The 15,199-nt window shown below is 40.6% G+C and overlaps 1 protein-coding gene across 1 annotated transcript in view; it reads left to right on the top strand.

The window, feature by feature from the left end:
• The window catches only part of LOC115105115 (cadherin-18-like), a 228,250-nt gene that overhangs the window by 46,771 nt on the left and 166,280 nt on the right, over positions 1–15,199 (top strand). The window lies entirely within an intron of this gene.

Raw genomic sequence — 15,199 nt, 5'->3', positions numbered from 1 at the left:
CACATGTGAAATGTCCACGTTGTGCACAAAATGTGAAACCATGTGGTTTTGATTCACTTCACATGTGAAATGTCCACGTTGTGCACAAAATGTGAAACCATGTGGTTTTGATTCACTTCACATGTGATATGTCCACATTTACATTTACATTTAAGTCATTTAGCAGACGCTCTTATCCAGAGCGACTTACAAATTGGTGCGTTCACCTTAAGACATCCAGTGGAACAGCCACTTTACAATAGTGCATCTAAATCTTTTAAGGGGGTGAGAAGGATTACTTTATCCTATCCTAGGTATTCCTGAAAGAGGTGGGGTTTCAGGTGTCTCCGGAAGGTGGTGATTGACTCCGCTGTCCTGGCGTCGTGAGGGAGTTTGTTCCACCATTGGGGGGCCAGAGCAGCGAACAGTTTTGACTGGGCTGCGCGGGAACTGTACTTCCTCAGTGGTAGGGAGGCGAGCAGGCCAGAGGTGGATGAACGCAGTGCCCTTGTTTGGGTGTAGGGCCTGATCAGAGCCTGGAGGTACTGAGGTGCCGTTCCCCTCACAGCTCCGTAGGTGCACAAAATGTGAAACCATGTGGTTTTGATTCACTTCACATGTGATATGTCACATGAAATTTCACAGGTGATGCCCTGCAAACAAAACTTTGTCATAAGAATGTCACGCAGTCACAGTGTTTTCAACTTACATATTTGACACACTTGATTACATATTCATTTACGCAGTAATTATTATTCAACATGCCCTCACCTGGGATTTTAACTCACAAACTCTTGGTTGATGGTATTCCGATCTTCCTGCTACGCCACCATGTCTATGGCAATAATAGATTTTCACTTTTATTCCTACACTCTGGACTTCAATGTACAATAAATCTCAGCTTCGTTGAAAATACACTCAAGAAAAAACATTATATTTATCATAGTGATTCAAGAGTGACATTAAAACAGAATAATATGCCCCACCAACATTAGACAACTATACAGAAAACATTGAAATTGCTGAAATAAGTATTTTTTTATTTTTTTTATTTCACCTTTATTTAACCAGGTAGGCGAGTTGAGAACAAGTTCTCATTTACAACTGCGACCTAGCCAAGATAAAGTATAGCAGTGTGAACAGACAACACAGAGTTACACATGGAGAAAACAATTAACAAGTCAATAACACAGTAGAAAAAAAGAGAGTCTATATACATTGTGTGCAAAAGACATGAGGAGGTAGGCGAATAATTACAATTTTGCAGATTAACACTGGAGTGATAAATGATCAGATGGTCATGTACAGGTAGAGATACTGGTGTGCAAAAGAGCAGAAAAGTAAATAAATATAAACAGTATGGGGATGAGGTAGGTAAAATTGGGTGGGCTATTTACCGATAGACTATGTACAGCTGCAGCGATCGGTTAGCTGCTCAGATAGCAGATGTTTGAAGTTGGTGAGGGAGAAAAAAGTCTCCAACTTCAGCGATTTTTGCAATTCGTTCCAGTCACAGGCAGCAGAGAACTGGAACGAAAGGCGGCCAAATGAAGTGTTGGCTTTAGGGATGATCAGTGAGATACACCTGCTGGAGCGCGTGCTACGGGTTGGTGTTGCCATCGTGACCAGTGAACTGAGATAAGGCGGAGCTTTACCTAGCATGGACTTGTAGATGACCTGGAGCCAGTGGGTCTGGCGACGAATATGTGGCGAAGGCCAGCCGACTAGAGCATACAGGTCGCAGTGGTGGGTAGTATAAGCTGCTTTAGTAACAAAACGGATGGCACTGTGATAAACTGCATCCAGTTTGCTGAGTAGAGTATTGGAAGCTATTTTGTAGATGACATCGCTGAAGTCGAGGATCGGTAGGATAGTCAGTTTTACTAGGGTAAGTTTGGCGGCGTGAGTGAAGGAGGCTTTGTTGCGGAATAGAAAGCCAACTCTAGATTTGATTTTAGATTGGAGATGTTTGATATGAGTCTGGAAGGAGAGTTTACAGTCTAGCCAGACACCTAGGTACTTATAGATGTCCACATATTCTAGGTCGGAACCATCCAGGGTGATGATGCTAGTCGGGCGTGCGGGTGCAGGCAGCGAACGGTTGAAAAGCATGCATTTGATTTTACTAGCATTTAAGGGCAGTTGGAGGCCAAGGAAGGAGTGTTGTATGGCATTGAAGCTCATTTGGAGGTTAGATAGCACAGTGTCCAAGGAATGAAATCAATGAGAGAATAATCGGATTAAATTATAACTAAATTGTCACGGTATCACATTAACCTCACATAAGATCATGAGAAATTCCTGTTTCTTTCCCAAGGGATGTACCACAGGTGGCCCGTAATTGGCCAGGCTGGTCTCATAAACTAGACGTAACACAGTAAATGAAAATCCAGGACACTCAAATTAGTATAATTTCTTAAATTTGGTATGGTTACATAAGGTTACTTATGGCAAAAAAACGAAAGGAGGGTGGTTGGTCGGGGTGGAAGGGTAGACCTTATCATGCTAACATCGAGCAATCCAAATGTTCTCATTGGGGACAACTTTAGCATTTTAGCTAATTAGAAATTTGCAACAACTTACTACTTTTTAGCTACTTTGCAAGTACTTAGCATATTAGCTAACCCTTCCCCTAACCTTAACCTAAAGTCCTAGTCTAGCTAACGTTAGCAACCGAGCCAACTACCCAACGGAAGCTGTTCAGGTGCCTTTTGGTCCCAGGCTTGGTGCTCCGGTACCGCTAGCCATGTGGTAGCGACTACCTGACATGATGACTCCTTGCTGTCCCCAGTCCACCTGGCCGTGCTGCTGCTCCAGTTTCAACTGACCTGAGCCCTAGGACCATGCCCCAGGACTACCTGACATGATGACTCCTTGCTGTCCCCAGTCCACCTGACCGTGCTGCTGCTCCAGTTTCAACTGTTCTGCCTTATTATTATACGACCATGCTGGTCATTTATGAACATTTGAACATCTTGGCCATGTTCTGTTATAATCTCCACCCGGCACAGCCAGAAGAGGACTGGCCATCCCACATAGCCTGGTTCCTCTCTAGGTTTCTTCCTAGGTTTTGGCCTTTCTAGGGGTTTTTTCCTAGCCGCCGTGCTTCTACACCTGCATTGCTTGCTGTTTGGGGTTTTAGGCTGGGTTTCTGTACAGCACTTTGAGATATCGGCTGATGTACGAAGGGCTATATAAATACATTTGATTTGATTTGGTAGCAGAGAGAACAGTCTATGACTTGGGTGGCTGGAGTCTTTGACAATTTTTGGTTTGTTCCTTTGACACCACCTGGTATAGAGTTCCTGGATGAAATGGAGTTTGGCCCTAGTGATGTACTGTGCTTTACACACTACCCTCTGTAGTGCCTTGTGGTCAGATGCCGAGCAGTTGCCACACCAAGCAGTGATACAGCCAGTCAAGATTCTCTCAATGGTGCATCTGTATAACTTTTTGAGGATCTGAGGGCCCATGCCAAATCTTTTCAGCCTCCTGAGGAGGAGGCGTTGTCGTGCACTTTGGACCATGATAGGTTCTTAGTTATGTGGACACTGAGAAACTTGAAGCTCTCAACCCGCTCCACTATAGCCCCATCGATGTGAATGGGGGTGCATTCGATAATCTCCTTTGTCTTTCCAACATTGAGGGATAAGTTGTTGTCCTAACACCACACTGCCAGGTCTCTGACCTCCTCCCAATAGTCTCATCATCGTCGGTGATCAGGCTTCCACAGTCATGTTGTCGCCAAACCTAATGATTTTGTTAGAGTTGTACATGCAGCCGCGGGTGAAAAGGGAGTACAGGAGGGGACTGAGCACTCACCCATGAGGAGCACTCACCCCTGAGCCCCCCCCCGTTGAGGGTCAGCATGCTGGATGTGTTGTTGCCTACCCTCACCACCTGGAGGCGGCTCGTCATGAAGGCCAGAATCGAGTTGCAGAGGGAGGTGTTCAGTCCCAGGGTCCTTAGTGATGAGCGGGCATTGAACGCTGATCTGTAGTCAATGAACAGCATTCTCACATAGGTGTTCCTTTTGTCCAGGTGGGAAAGGGCAGTGTGAAGTGCAATAGAGATTGCTTCATCTGTGGATCTGTCGAGGAGGTATGCAAATTGGAGTGGATCCAGGGTTTCTGGTATGATGGTGTTGATATGACCAGCTTTTCAAAGGATTACATGGATACAGATGTGAGTGATACAGAGCGGTAATCTTTTAGACCGGTTATCTTGTTGTTCTTAGGCACAGGAACTATGGTGGTTTGTTTGAAACATGTAAGTTTTACAGACTGGGCCACAGTGAGGTTGAAAATGTCAGTGAAGACACTTGCCAGCTGGACATGCTCTGAGTACACATCCTGGTAATCCATCTGGCCCTGCGGCCTTGTGAATATTACTCCTGTTTAAAGGTCTTCCTACATCGGCTACGGAGTGCGCGATCATACAGTCGTCCGGAACAGCTGGTGCTTTCATGCATGGTTCAGTGTTGCTTGCCTTGAAGTGAGCATATCAAGCATAACATATCATACAAAATGGGTGATGGACATCCACAAATTAATACTTACCATACCAAACATAACATACAGTTGAAGTTGAAAGTTTACATACACTTAGGTTGGAGTCATTAAAACTTGTTTTTCAACCACTCCACAAATTTCTTGTCAACAATATATAGTTTGGCAAGTTGGTTAGGACATCTACTTTGTAGATTCCAGTGTGTCAGAAGTTTACATACACTAAGTTGACTGTGCCTTTAAACAGCTTGGAAAATTCCATAAAATGATGTCATGGCTTTAGAAGCTTCTGATGGGCTATTTTGACATCATTTGAGTCAATTGGAGGTGTACCTGTGGATGTATTTCAAGGCCTACCTTCAAACTCAGTGCCTCTTCGCTTGACATCATGGGAGAATCAAAAGAAATCAATCAAAATATTATAGACCTCCACATGTCTGGTTCACCTTTGGAGCAATTTCCAAATGCCTGAAGGTACCACGTTCATCTGTACAAACAATAGTACGCAAGTATAAACACCATGGGACCACGCAGCCGTCATTGCGCTCAGGGTCTCCTAGAGATGAACGTACTTTGGTGCGAAAAGTGCAAATCAATCCCAGAACATCAGCAAAGGACCTTGTGAAGATGCTGGAGGAAACAGGTACAAAAGTATCTATATCCACAGTAAAACAAGTCTTATATCGACATAACCTGAAAGGCCGCTCAGCAAGGGAGAAGTCACTGCTCCAAAACTGCCATAAAAAAAGACAGACTACGGTTTGCAACTGCACATGGGGACAAAGATTGTACTTTTTGGAGAAATGTCCTCTGGGCTGATGAAACAAAAATATAACTGTTTGGCCATACTGACCATCAAGCGGCTTGCAAGCCGAAGAACACCATCCCAACCGTGAAGCACGAGGGTGGCAGTATCATGTTGTGGGGGTGCTTTGCTGCAGGAGGGACTGGTGCACTTCACAAAATAGATGGCATCATGAGGTAGGAAAATTATGTGGATATATTGAAGAAACATCTAAAGACATCAGTCAGGAAGTTAAAGCTTGGTCGCAAATTGTGGTCACGACAACGCAGACAAATTCCAAATAATATCCGTAATGTCCACAGAAACATGTCAAACGTTTTTTATAATCAATCCTCAGGTTGTTTTTAAAATATACAATCGATAATATATCAACTGCAAATGTCTTTCACAGTAGGAGAGGGAAAAGCAATACCTATCCAAACTCTGTTGCACGAGCAAAACTCATGTGACCACTTGACGTGATGTTATCGTTCTGGCTCATTTTAAAAATAAAAGCCTGAAACTATGTCTGAAGACTGACACCTTGAGGAAGCGATAGGAAAAGGAATCTGGCTGATATCCCTTTAAATGGAGCAATGGGAGGCTATGGAACATGGAGTTTTCAAAATAGAAGCCAATTCCTGGTTTGATTTTTCTCAGGGTTTCGCCTGCAATATCAGTTCTGTTATACTCACAGACAATATTTTGACAGTTTTGGAAATTTTAGAGTTTTTTCTATCCTAATCTGTCAATTATATGCATATTCTAGCATCTGGTCCTGAGAAATAGGCTGTTGTTACGACAAATGAGTGAAGAGGTGTGGAGTCAGGCGCAGAGAGCAAAAGATGTGGGAAAAACACGCTTTAATGTCCAGGAAAAATAACATGAACAAAAGTGGGAAAACAAATGATCAGAAATAATAACAGCCAGAGCGAAACCCGGAAATGCAAACAAAATACACTCAAACACAGAACAGAGGAACAAGCCTGCACGAAACAGAAGCGGGCTGAACAAACTTATATAACCCCACCCTAACAACCAAACAAGAAACAGGTGATACCAATCAGACAAAACCAAAGGAACACAGAACAACGGATCGGTGATAGCTAGTAGACCGGCGACGACGACCGCTGAGCGCCACCCAAACAAGAAGGGGAGTCACCTTCGGTAATATTCGTGACAGCTGTTTACTTTTGGAACGTTATTTTTCCAAACATAAAAATAGTGCCCCCTAGCTTCAAGAGGTTAAGGACAACACAGTCAAGGTATTGGAGTGGCCAACACAAAGCCCTGACCTCAATCCTATTGACAATTTGTGGGCAGAACTGAAAAAAAGTGTGTGCGAGCAAGGAGACCTACAAATCTGACTCAGTTACACCAGCTCTGTCAGGAGGAATAGGCCAAAATGCACCCAACTTATTGTGGGAAGCTTGTGGAAGGCTACCCTTAAACGTTTGACCCAAGTTAAACAATTTAAAGGCAATGCTACCAAATACTAATTGAGTATATGTAAACTTCTGACCCACTGGGAATGTGATGAATGCAATAAAAGCTGAAATAAATCATTCTCACTATTATTCTGACATTTCACATTTTTTAAATAAAGTGGTGATCTGATGTGACCTAAGACAGGGAATGTTTACTAGGATTAAATGTCAGGGAATTGTGAAAAATTGAGGTTAAATGTATTTGGCTAAGGTGTATGTAACCTTCCGCCTTTATCATACTATTTTGAATGTCCTGGATTTTCATATACTACGTAATGTCTATCCCTGAGTCCATGTTGAAATGGCTTTTGATTACATAGTTAGTGTGGGTTGAATTGAATTTATTTTACAATTTATAAAATACATATAGCCTCCATAAAAAAACTATCAAGGATAACGGAATAAAGTCACTTATTTATGTACATGATATCTACTGTGACTGTGGGCCTTTTGTAGCAGTACGTCTGAGCCAGGGCTGCTGGAAAACTTGTGACGTGGCAACATTTGCCATAGCACTTTTAAATCACATTTTATTTAATTTAATCAAATATATTGGCTAAAAAAAAGAGGGGCAAAGGGCTGTTATTTTTACCAATTTGCTTCGTAGCAGTAAATACACCAAAGCATTAGCGATCCGACATGTTTCATTGCATGGAAACGAGACAATTTTTTGGTCTGATCAACTGTAGGCTACTAACAAAAGTACCTGCATAGTCTAGCCTACTATGCACCCTGTCCCTCTGGCCAGTGTAACAAAGGAGTAACAATGTGTATTTATAGCCCATTAGTTTGTAAGAAAATGTGATTAGGATCAAATTTGGTTTATATTCAAACTTGGGCTGACTAGACAACAGACTTTTTTGATCAAAAATCATTAACTGAAATTAATCAATAAACACAAATAGCTAGCATAGACTGTGAGTTAATGTTTTATTAGGCCTACAGATGCATAGGGCAGGACTACATGATACAAACCAGCATAAAGCAAGGTCAGCCCTGTGAGTTTTATTGTCCAATCATGTTACATTCTCTGTTTCTGTGTATAGGAAACCCCCCTAGTCCTTATTTAAAATATAATTCATATGAACAAGTGCACGGTTGCTGCAGTTTGACAAGGTTTTCATCATTCCCAAGGCAAGGAGTTTTTCCATCAGATATTTTAAAACGTGACCTGATTAGAAAAACTCTGGTCCCGTCACGGCCCATATCAAACCTACAGGCCCCTTACTTTTTTCTGCCACACCACTCTGAGACCTGTGGCTGGTCTGAGCTGCATGTCATACCAGCTATGGGCTCAGACTGTCACAGACATATGGGTGTCACAAAGACTGAGAGGTGGGTACCAGAGATGACTAGTGGTCCTATCCTCATGCTCGGAGGACAAGACCAACCCAGCAAGTCTGGTATGCGGTCGCTGTGATTACTTTTCTGTTAGTTACACAATGGGCCACGGGAAACTGGTTAATAAGTCCTCTGCTTGCAGATTGCCTGCCCCCCTTATCTCCTGGAATGTGGAAATGTGTTTCTCCGCTGCAGTGATCATTATTCTAGGCACTCTGGCAGAAGCTAATCCCTTCGACCGGCACTCAGAAAGAACGAGGGAGGCAGATCACTCCTCTCCCTCTGACTGCATGCGCATATGTCTGTATTTCAATACATAGGAGGGAGCATGATGTGGAATAGAGAAATACAACAAAAAAAGAAAGCAGTCCAGAGAGACAACATAGAGGGATGGAAAGAAAACACTAAACCCCTCTAATATCCTTCTTAATGTTATTACTCACCATCACCACTAAGTTTGTTATAATCACCGTGATGACAACAGTGTGCTACAGAAGGCATGGCTTTATCACAGATGCCTGGGTAGTGGTTTTGACAGAGCAGGGAAAAAACAAATCCTTATAGGTGTTATTTATTGATGAAACATGCTGATGCTAAGGTTATAAAATGCATGAGTGAACCACAACATTCCCAAGGTGCCACCAAAACATTCCCTCAGCATTTTTCTGTGGTTATGTCTGTATTATTACAGCTGACTACCTGGAGTAGTACAAGGATATTAGCGTAGAGAACATCCTTATTGAAACGGCAACATTGTATAATGGCAGTGTATCAGTGGCCACTAATTACATGAGAGAATAATTACTTTCATGGATTATATTAACATTTAATACAGCTGCTGCTCATCATTTGAAGACTTTGATTGGCTTGCTGTCGCTATCATGCTGAGTTGATATTGGCCACGTCTCTCCATCCCTCATATTCTACAGTAGAGGGAGTTGTGATGGCGTGCGTCCCAAATGACACCCGATTCCCTTCATAGTGGACAACTTTTGAACAGGGCCCTGGTCAAAGGTAGTGCATTATATAGGCAATAGGATGACATTTCGGACGCATGCATGATGATGAAAACAAACGAAAACAGGTCATCCTTACTCTGTCTGCAGTGAAAATCTCACTTTTAAAAGTTAATATTCTGTCAACTCATATTCTGTTAACCCAAATAATGTTGTTGACTCATCCTAAAGTCATACAGTATTTGTGGCCAAAGCATACACATTAGAAAAAAAAACACTTCAAAAACCCCATCTCAAACAAATTTTCTTGGATAATGACATCATTATGTGATTTGTCCATCAGCTTTTTTCTTTTTTCCTCATTCTCCGTTGGGGAGAACAATCTTTTTCTAGACTAGGGGAGAAACGAGCTTACTGCACAAGTGCAAACTAGCTAGCAAGCCAAGCTATCCACAGCTGTTTTTATCAAAAGGACAAAGCCTATGCAACAACTGTCTTGCCAGTCACTTCTATTTGAAATGATGTGGTTTGTAAGATTTGTGGTTTGTAAGAGGCTCTTTAGAAGCAGTTAGCTAACATTAGCATGCTAACATGAGTTATCATGAGCTAGTTGGTGAGCCAACAAGAAAGCAAGTCAAAGCAGATCCTCCACACAAGAACCATCTCGCCATTCTAATTTAAATCCTGTGGTTTGTTGCTAAACATTTTATGTCAAGAGGAAACCTAGTTGGCTGTTGTTGACTGATGTAGGTAGAGGTAGTAGCTAGCTAGCTACTTCATGACGACCTAACTAGCTAGATAGGTAGCTAACAACAAAAATAACAGGAACATAGGACAAAAACAACTCACCCTTGTGAAATAATCAGCCTGCATTTGTTGCTGTAATAGTAAAGTGCCATAGTAGTTCCATCAATAATTTACAAATCCTGAATTCAATCCATTCATCCAATTTGAGTTGGTGCAGCCGGAAGTCTGCCGCTGTGCCCCCAGTTAATATCCAAGTGTTTGTGAGCGTCTTATTGAATGAGCCCAAACCACTCTGGTCTGTCGTAAAAGATCAAGATCGGGCACAAAGAAAAGCTGCTTTTTAACATAGTTCATTATATTTTTTGTGAATGATATCTATTTAATTCATATTGTAATTAATTTGAAGTAATAATTCATAAAACATCTGGAACACTAGATATATGTACAGTATATTATACTGTACTTTGAGGAATTCATTTGACACACCACATTTGGATGGAGAGAGATGATGAAGTGTCTTGATGGCTGGAGAGAAACTGGGCAACATTTAATTATGCGGGATTGCTGTGCCATGTCTTAATGTGGCTAGGAGACTGAATGACCCCTAATTAAGCCAAGAGAGGAGGATTAATCTTTCACATTTAAACACTATATTGTTCTCGTCACAGCGCTTGACAAAAATTGCAGACACTAGGCAATGAAGGAACGGGAGGTTTCCCCTGAAGAAATTGGCAGGTTTGTTTTTAATGTCGAACTGTGCTCATGCTTTTTTTTGTGTGTTTTAAATTGCTTAAAATAAATACTTTTGAAAATCATTAAAATAAATACTGTACAATATTTATTTTAATGAAGTGTAACACATCAAATCACCAGTGCGACCAACTATTAGGACATTTTACACTGAGTATATAAACATTAAGAACACCTGCTCTTTCCATGACATAGATTGACCAGATAAATCCAGGTGAAAGCTATGATCCCTTATTGATGTCACTTGTTAAATCCACTTCAATCCGTGCAGGTGAAGGGGAGGAGACAGGTTTATGAAGGAAGTTTAAGCCTTGAGACAATTGAGACATGGATTGTGTATGTGTACCATTCTTAGGGTGAATGGGCGAGACAAAATATTTAAGTGCCTTTGAACTGGGTATAGTAGTAGGTCTTACGTGCTCCGGTTTGTGTCAAGAACTGCAACGCTGCTGGATTTTTCACACTCAACAGTTTCCCGTGTGTATCAAGAATGATCCACCACCCAAACGACATCCAGCCCTGTGGAACGCATTCAACACCTTGAAGAGTTCATGCCCCGACAAATTGAGGCTGTTCTCAGGGCAAAAGGGAAGGGCGGGTTGCAACTCAATATTAGGAAGGTGTTCCTAATGTTTGATATACACGGTGTACACAGTACACTCCAATATGAGCAGGTGAAGTAATAGTATGCATACAGTATAACACTAATTGCACTGCATTTCATTCACTGGTTTAGTAAAAATGGGAGAAACATAATGCAACCCAACCCGACCACATGGGGAGAATTCAGAATTACTCTGTGGGCGCTCATCTGTATCTCTTAGCCACACACACATACACAGACACAAATTAAATTGTATTAGTCAGATGTGCCAAATACAACGAGTGTAGACTTTACTGTGGTATGCTTGCTTACGAGCCCTTCCCGATGATGCCATAAACAATACACATTTAAAATAGTAACACACGAGGTAATATATATATATATATACACAAGAATTAAGCTATATACAGGAAGTACAAGTACCAGATCAGTGTGGAGGGGTACGAGGTATTTGAAGTAGATATGTACATAAAGGCAATGTAAAGTGATTTGGCATCAGAATGGATAATAAATAATAAAAGCAAGAAGGAAGTACAGATTAGCAGAAGCATGTGATGAATGTGAAAGTGTGTGTGTGTAGTGGCTTCAGAAAGTATTCATGCCCCTTGGCTTATTCAACATTTTGTTGCTATAGCTTGAATTCAAAATAGATTAAATAGTATATATTTTTCTCTCACCCATCTACACACAATACCTCATAATGACAAAGTGAAAATATGCTTTTAGAAATTGTTGCAAATATTTTGAAAATTAAATACAGAAATAATAAATGTACATACGTATTCACACCCCTGAGTCAATACATATTAGAATAATTTTTGGTAGTGATTGCAGCTGTGAGTATTACTGGGTAAGTCTCTAAGAGCTTTGCTCACCTGGATTGTACAATATTTGCACATTATTCTCTTTAAAATTCTTCAAGCTCTGTCAAGTTGGTTGTTGATCATTGCTAGCAAGCCATTTTCATGTCTTGCCATAGATTGTCAAGCCTATTTAAGTCAAAACTGTAACTAGGCCACTCATGAACATTCAGTGCCATCTTGGTAAGAAACTCCTGTGTATATTTGGCCTTGTGTTTATTTTATTGTCCTGCTGAAATATGAATTTGTCTCCCAGTGTCTGTTGGAAAGCATACTGAACCACGTTTTCCTCTAGGATTTTAACTGTGCTTTGCTCTATTCCTTTCTTTTTATAAAAGAAAATTCCCTAGAAAATATGAAGAGTGGTAGTCAGTGGTGTTGTTTTGGACATGTTCCAAACATAACACTTTGTATTCAGGACATAAACTACATTTCTTTGCCACATGTTTTGCAGATTTACTTGAGTGTAAACAGGATGCATGTTTTGGAATATGTTTTATTCTTTATTCTTTTCTCTCTGTCATTTAAGTTAGAATTGTGTAGTATCTACAATGTTGTTGATATATTCTCAGTTTTCTCCAATCACAGCCATTAAACGCTGTACTGTTTTAAAGTCACCATTGGCCTCATGATGAGCAGTTTCCTTACTCTCCGACAACTGAGTTAGGAAGGACGCCTGTATCTTGTAATGACTGGGTCTATTGATACACCATCCAAAGTGTAATTAATAACTTTACCATGCTCAAAGGGATATTACAAAAAACATGTAATAGGTGCCCTTCTTAGCAAAGCATTGAAAAACCTCCCTGGTCTTTGTGGCTGAATCTGTGTTTGAAATTTACTGCTCGACTGAGGGACTTCACAGATAATTATGTGTGGGGTAAAGAGATGGGGTAGACATTCAAAAATCATGTTAATAAAGACTATTGCACTCAGAGTCAATGCAACTTATTATGTGATGTGTTAAGCACATTTTTACTCCTAAACTTTTTTAGTTTTTAGGCTTGCCATAACAAAGGGATTGAATATTTATTGACTCGACATTTCAGCTTAACATTTTTTATTAATTTGTAAACATTTCTTAAAACACTATTCCACTTTAACATTATGAGGTATTGTGTGTAGGCCAGTGACACAAAATGATATTCAGGCTGTAACACAATGAAATGTGTGTGTGTGTGCTTATGCATATGTGCATGGTGGTGTGCTTGCGTCTGTGTGTGTCGATATGTGTGTGGGTTTTTTCACCTGCACTGCTGTTTTAGTTATCAGTTCATCTGACTATTCTCTCAGCATTGATTTAATTTACTATTTCAGCAATTTGAGTGCTTACTGTATAGTTGTTTAATGTTGGTGGGGCATATTATTTTGTTTTAATGTTACACCTGAATCACTATGATAAATATAATGGTTTCTTTGGGAGTTTTTTTAACATACTTGGATTCCTACACTTTGGACTTCAAAGTAAAATCAGTTATTTACACAGCCATGGTGGCATAGCAGGAAGATCAGAATGCTGTGAACCAAGAGGTTGAGAGTTCAAATCAAAGATGAGGACATAATAATGAATAATATGAATAATTACTGTATAAATAAAATACAACAAAATGTTATCATGTATGTCAAATATTTGAAAAGACTGCAACTTCTTGACATCCATACGACAGATTTTTATTTGCAGGGCATCACCTGTGAATCTTTATGTGATTTTTCGTCACATGTGAAGTGTTCCGAAGCCACATGGAAATTTCACATGTGGATTTTCCGTAAGGGGTGTGCATAGAGTCAGTGCAAGATAGGGTCAATGCAGATAGTCCAGATTACCATTTAATTAACTATTTAGCAGTCTTATGACTGTTTAGCAGTGTTCTGGCTTGGGGTACAAGCTGTCTCGGAGCTTGTACCCCAATGCACGGACACACACACGTGGTAGTGGGATCCATATATGCACACATTGCAGAACTACCTCAGAATTTGAATGAGCGAGTGTGGAAGCCAGTTTGTCAAACTGTGTCCCTAATCCACTTGTGGTGTGTAGTATAATCCCCAGTGACACTTCTCTGGGGACCCATGCATTTGGGAAATTACAGGTCTGTGTAAGTGAGAGAGAGAGAAATAAAAGGTAGGGGACTGGCCTTGTGCTGATATGTACAGTGAGACGGGTGGCTACGTCTCAAATGACACCATTTTCTTATATAGTGAACTATATAACAAATAGTGTGCTATTTGAGAAGCAGACAGGAAGACGCCCACAGGCCCAGGGGGAGGTTTGGATGTGTTCATGTCACCCAGGGAAAGCCACATGGTGCCCTGATGTTGTTACACTAGTTATTAGTAGTATGCTATTCTGCTGTATGACAATGCCCATTCTAAAACAAGTCTTCAATTGCATTTCCATGCCCATATGTCCCTACTCTCTCTACACCCCAAAAAATGCTGGATTAAAACAACCCAATTTGTGTAAGGATTAGGCAGAACACATGTTGGGTTATTTTCACCCATCCAGTTGGGTCACATACAACCCTTCAAATTGGGTTGTTGATGCTGGGTTATTGAGCTATGAACCACCAGGTCAGATCAGAAGACTGTAGGCATGGCTTAGTAGGGGTGTGGCTTTCCGCTAGTTAGTTTTGGCCACCCGTGAGAGTAAATATCATTCCAGTTAACCTGTTCCGTTCTATTGTTCACACGTTGGATACTGATGTTGGACAATTAATAAAGTTTACATAAGAGTATGAGCTCCCTAAGTGCCTATGCATTTTGCAATAGTTACCACTTAAATAAGATTCAAATGTTGTAAAATGTATATAGAACTATGTTTTATTGTATTTATTTAACTAGCAAATCAGTTAAGAACAAATTCTTATTTACAATGATGGCTTACCAAAAGGCCTCCTGCGGGGACAGGGACTGGGAATTAAAATAAATTGAATGAAAATATAGGACAAAACACATCACGACAAGAGAAACAACACAACACTACATAAAGAGAGACCTAAGACAACAACATAGCATGGGAGAAACACATGACAACACAGCATGGTACAAACATTATTTGGCACAGATAACAGCACAAAAGGCAAGACGTCATGTCATGTAAAGCAATGTGCAAAACTATTGACTTTACATTTTATTTGCAGTGTACAAACTCAAAATGATGAACATGAATGACATTTACTCTCA

Source organism: Oncorhynchus nerka, linkage group LG22, assembly GCF_034236695.1.
Source record: "Oncorhynchus nerka isolate Pitt River linkage group LG22, Oner_Uvic_2.0, whole genome shotgun sequence".
Classification (NCBI taxonomy): Eukaryota; Metazoa; Chordata; class Actinopteri; order Salmoniformes; family Salmonidae; genus Oncorhynchus; species Oncorhynchus nerka.
The sequence above is the reverse complement of the archived record's forward strand: the minus strand, read 5'-3'. Positions and strand labels throughout refer to the sequence as shown.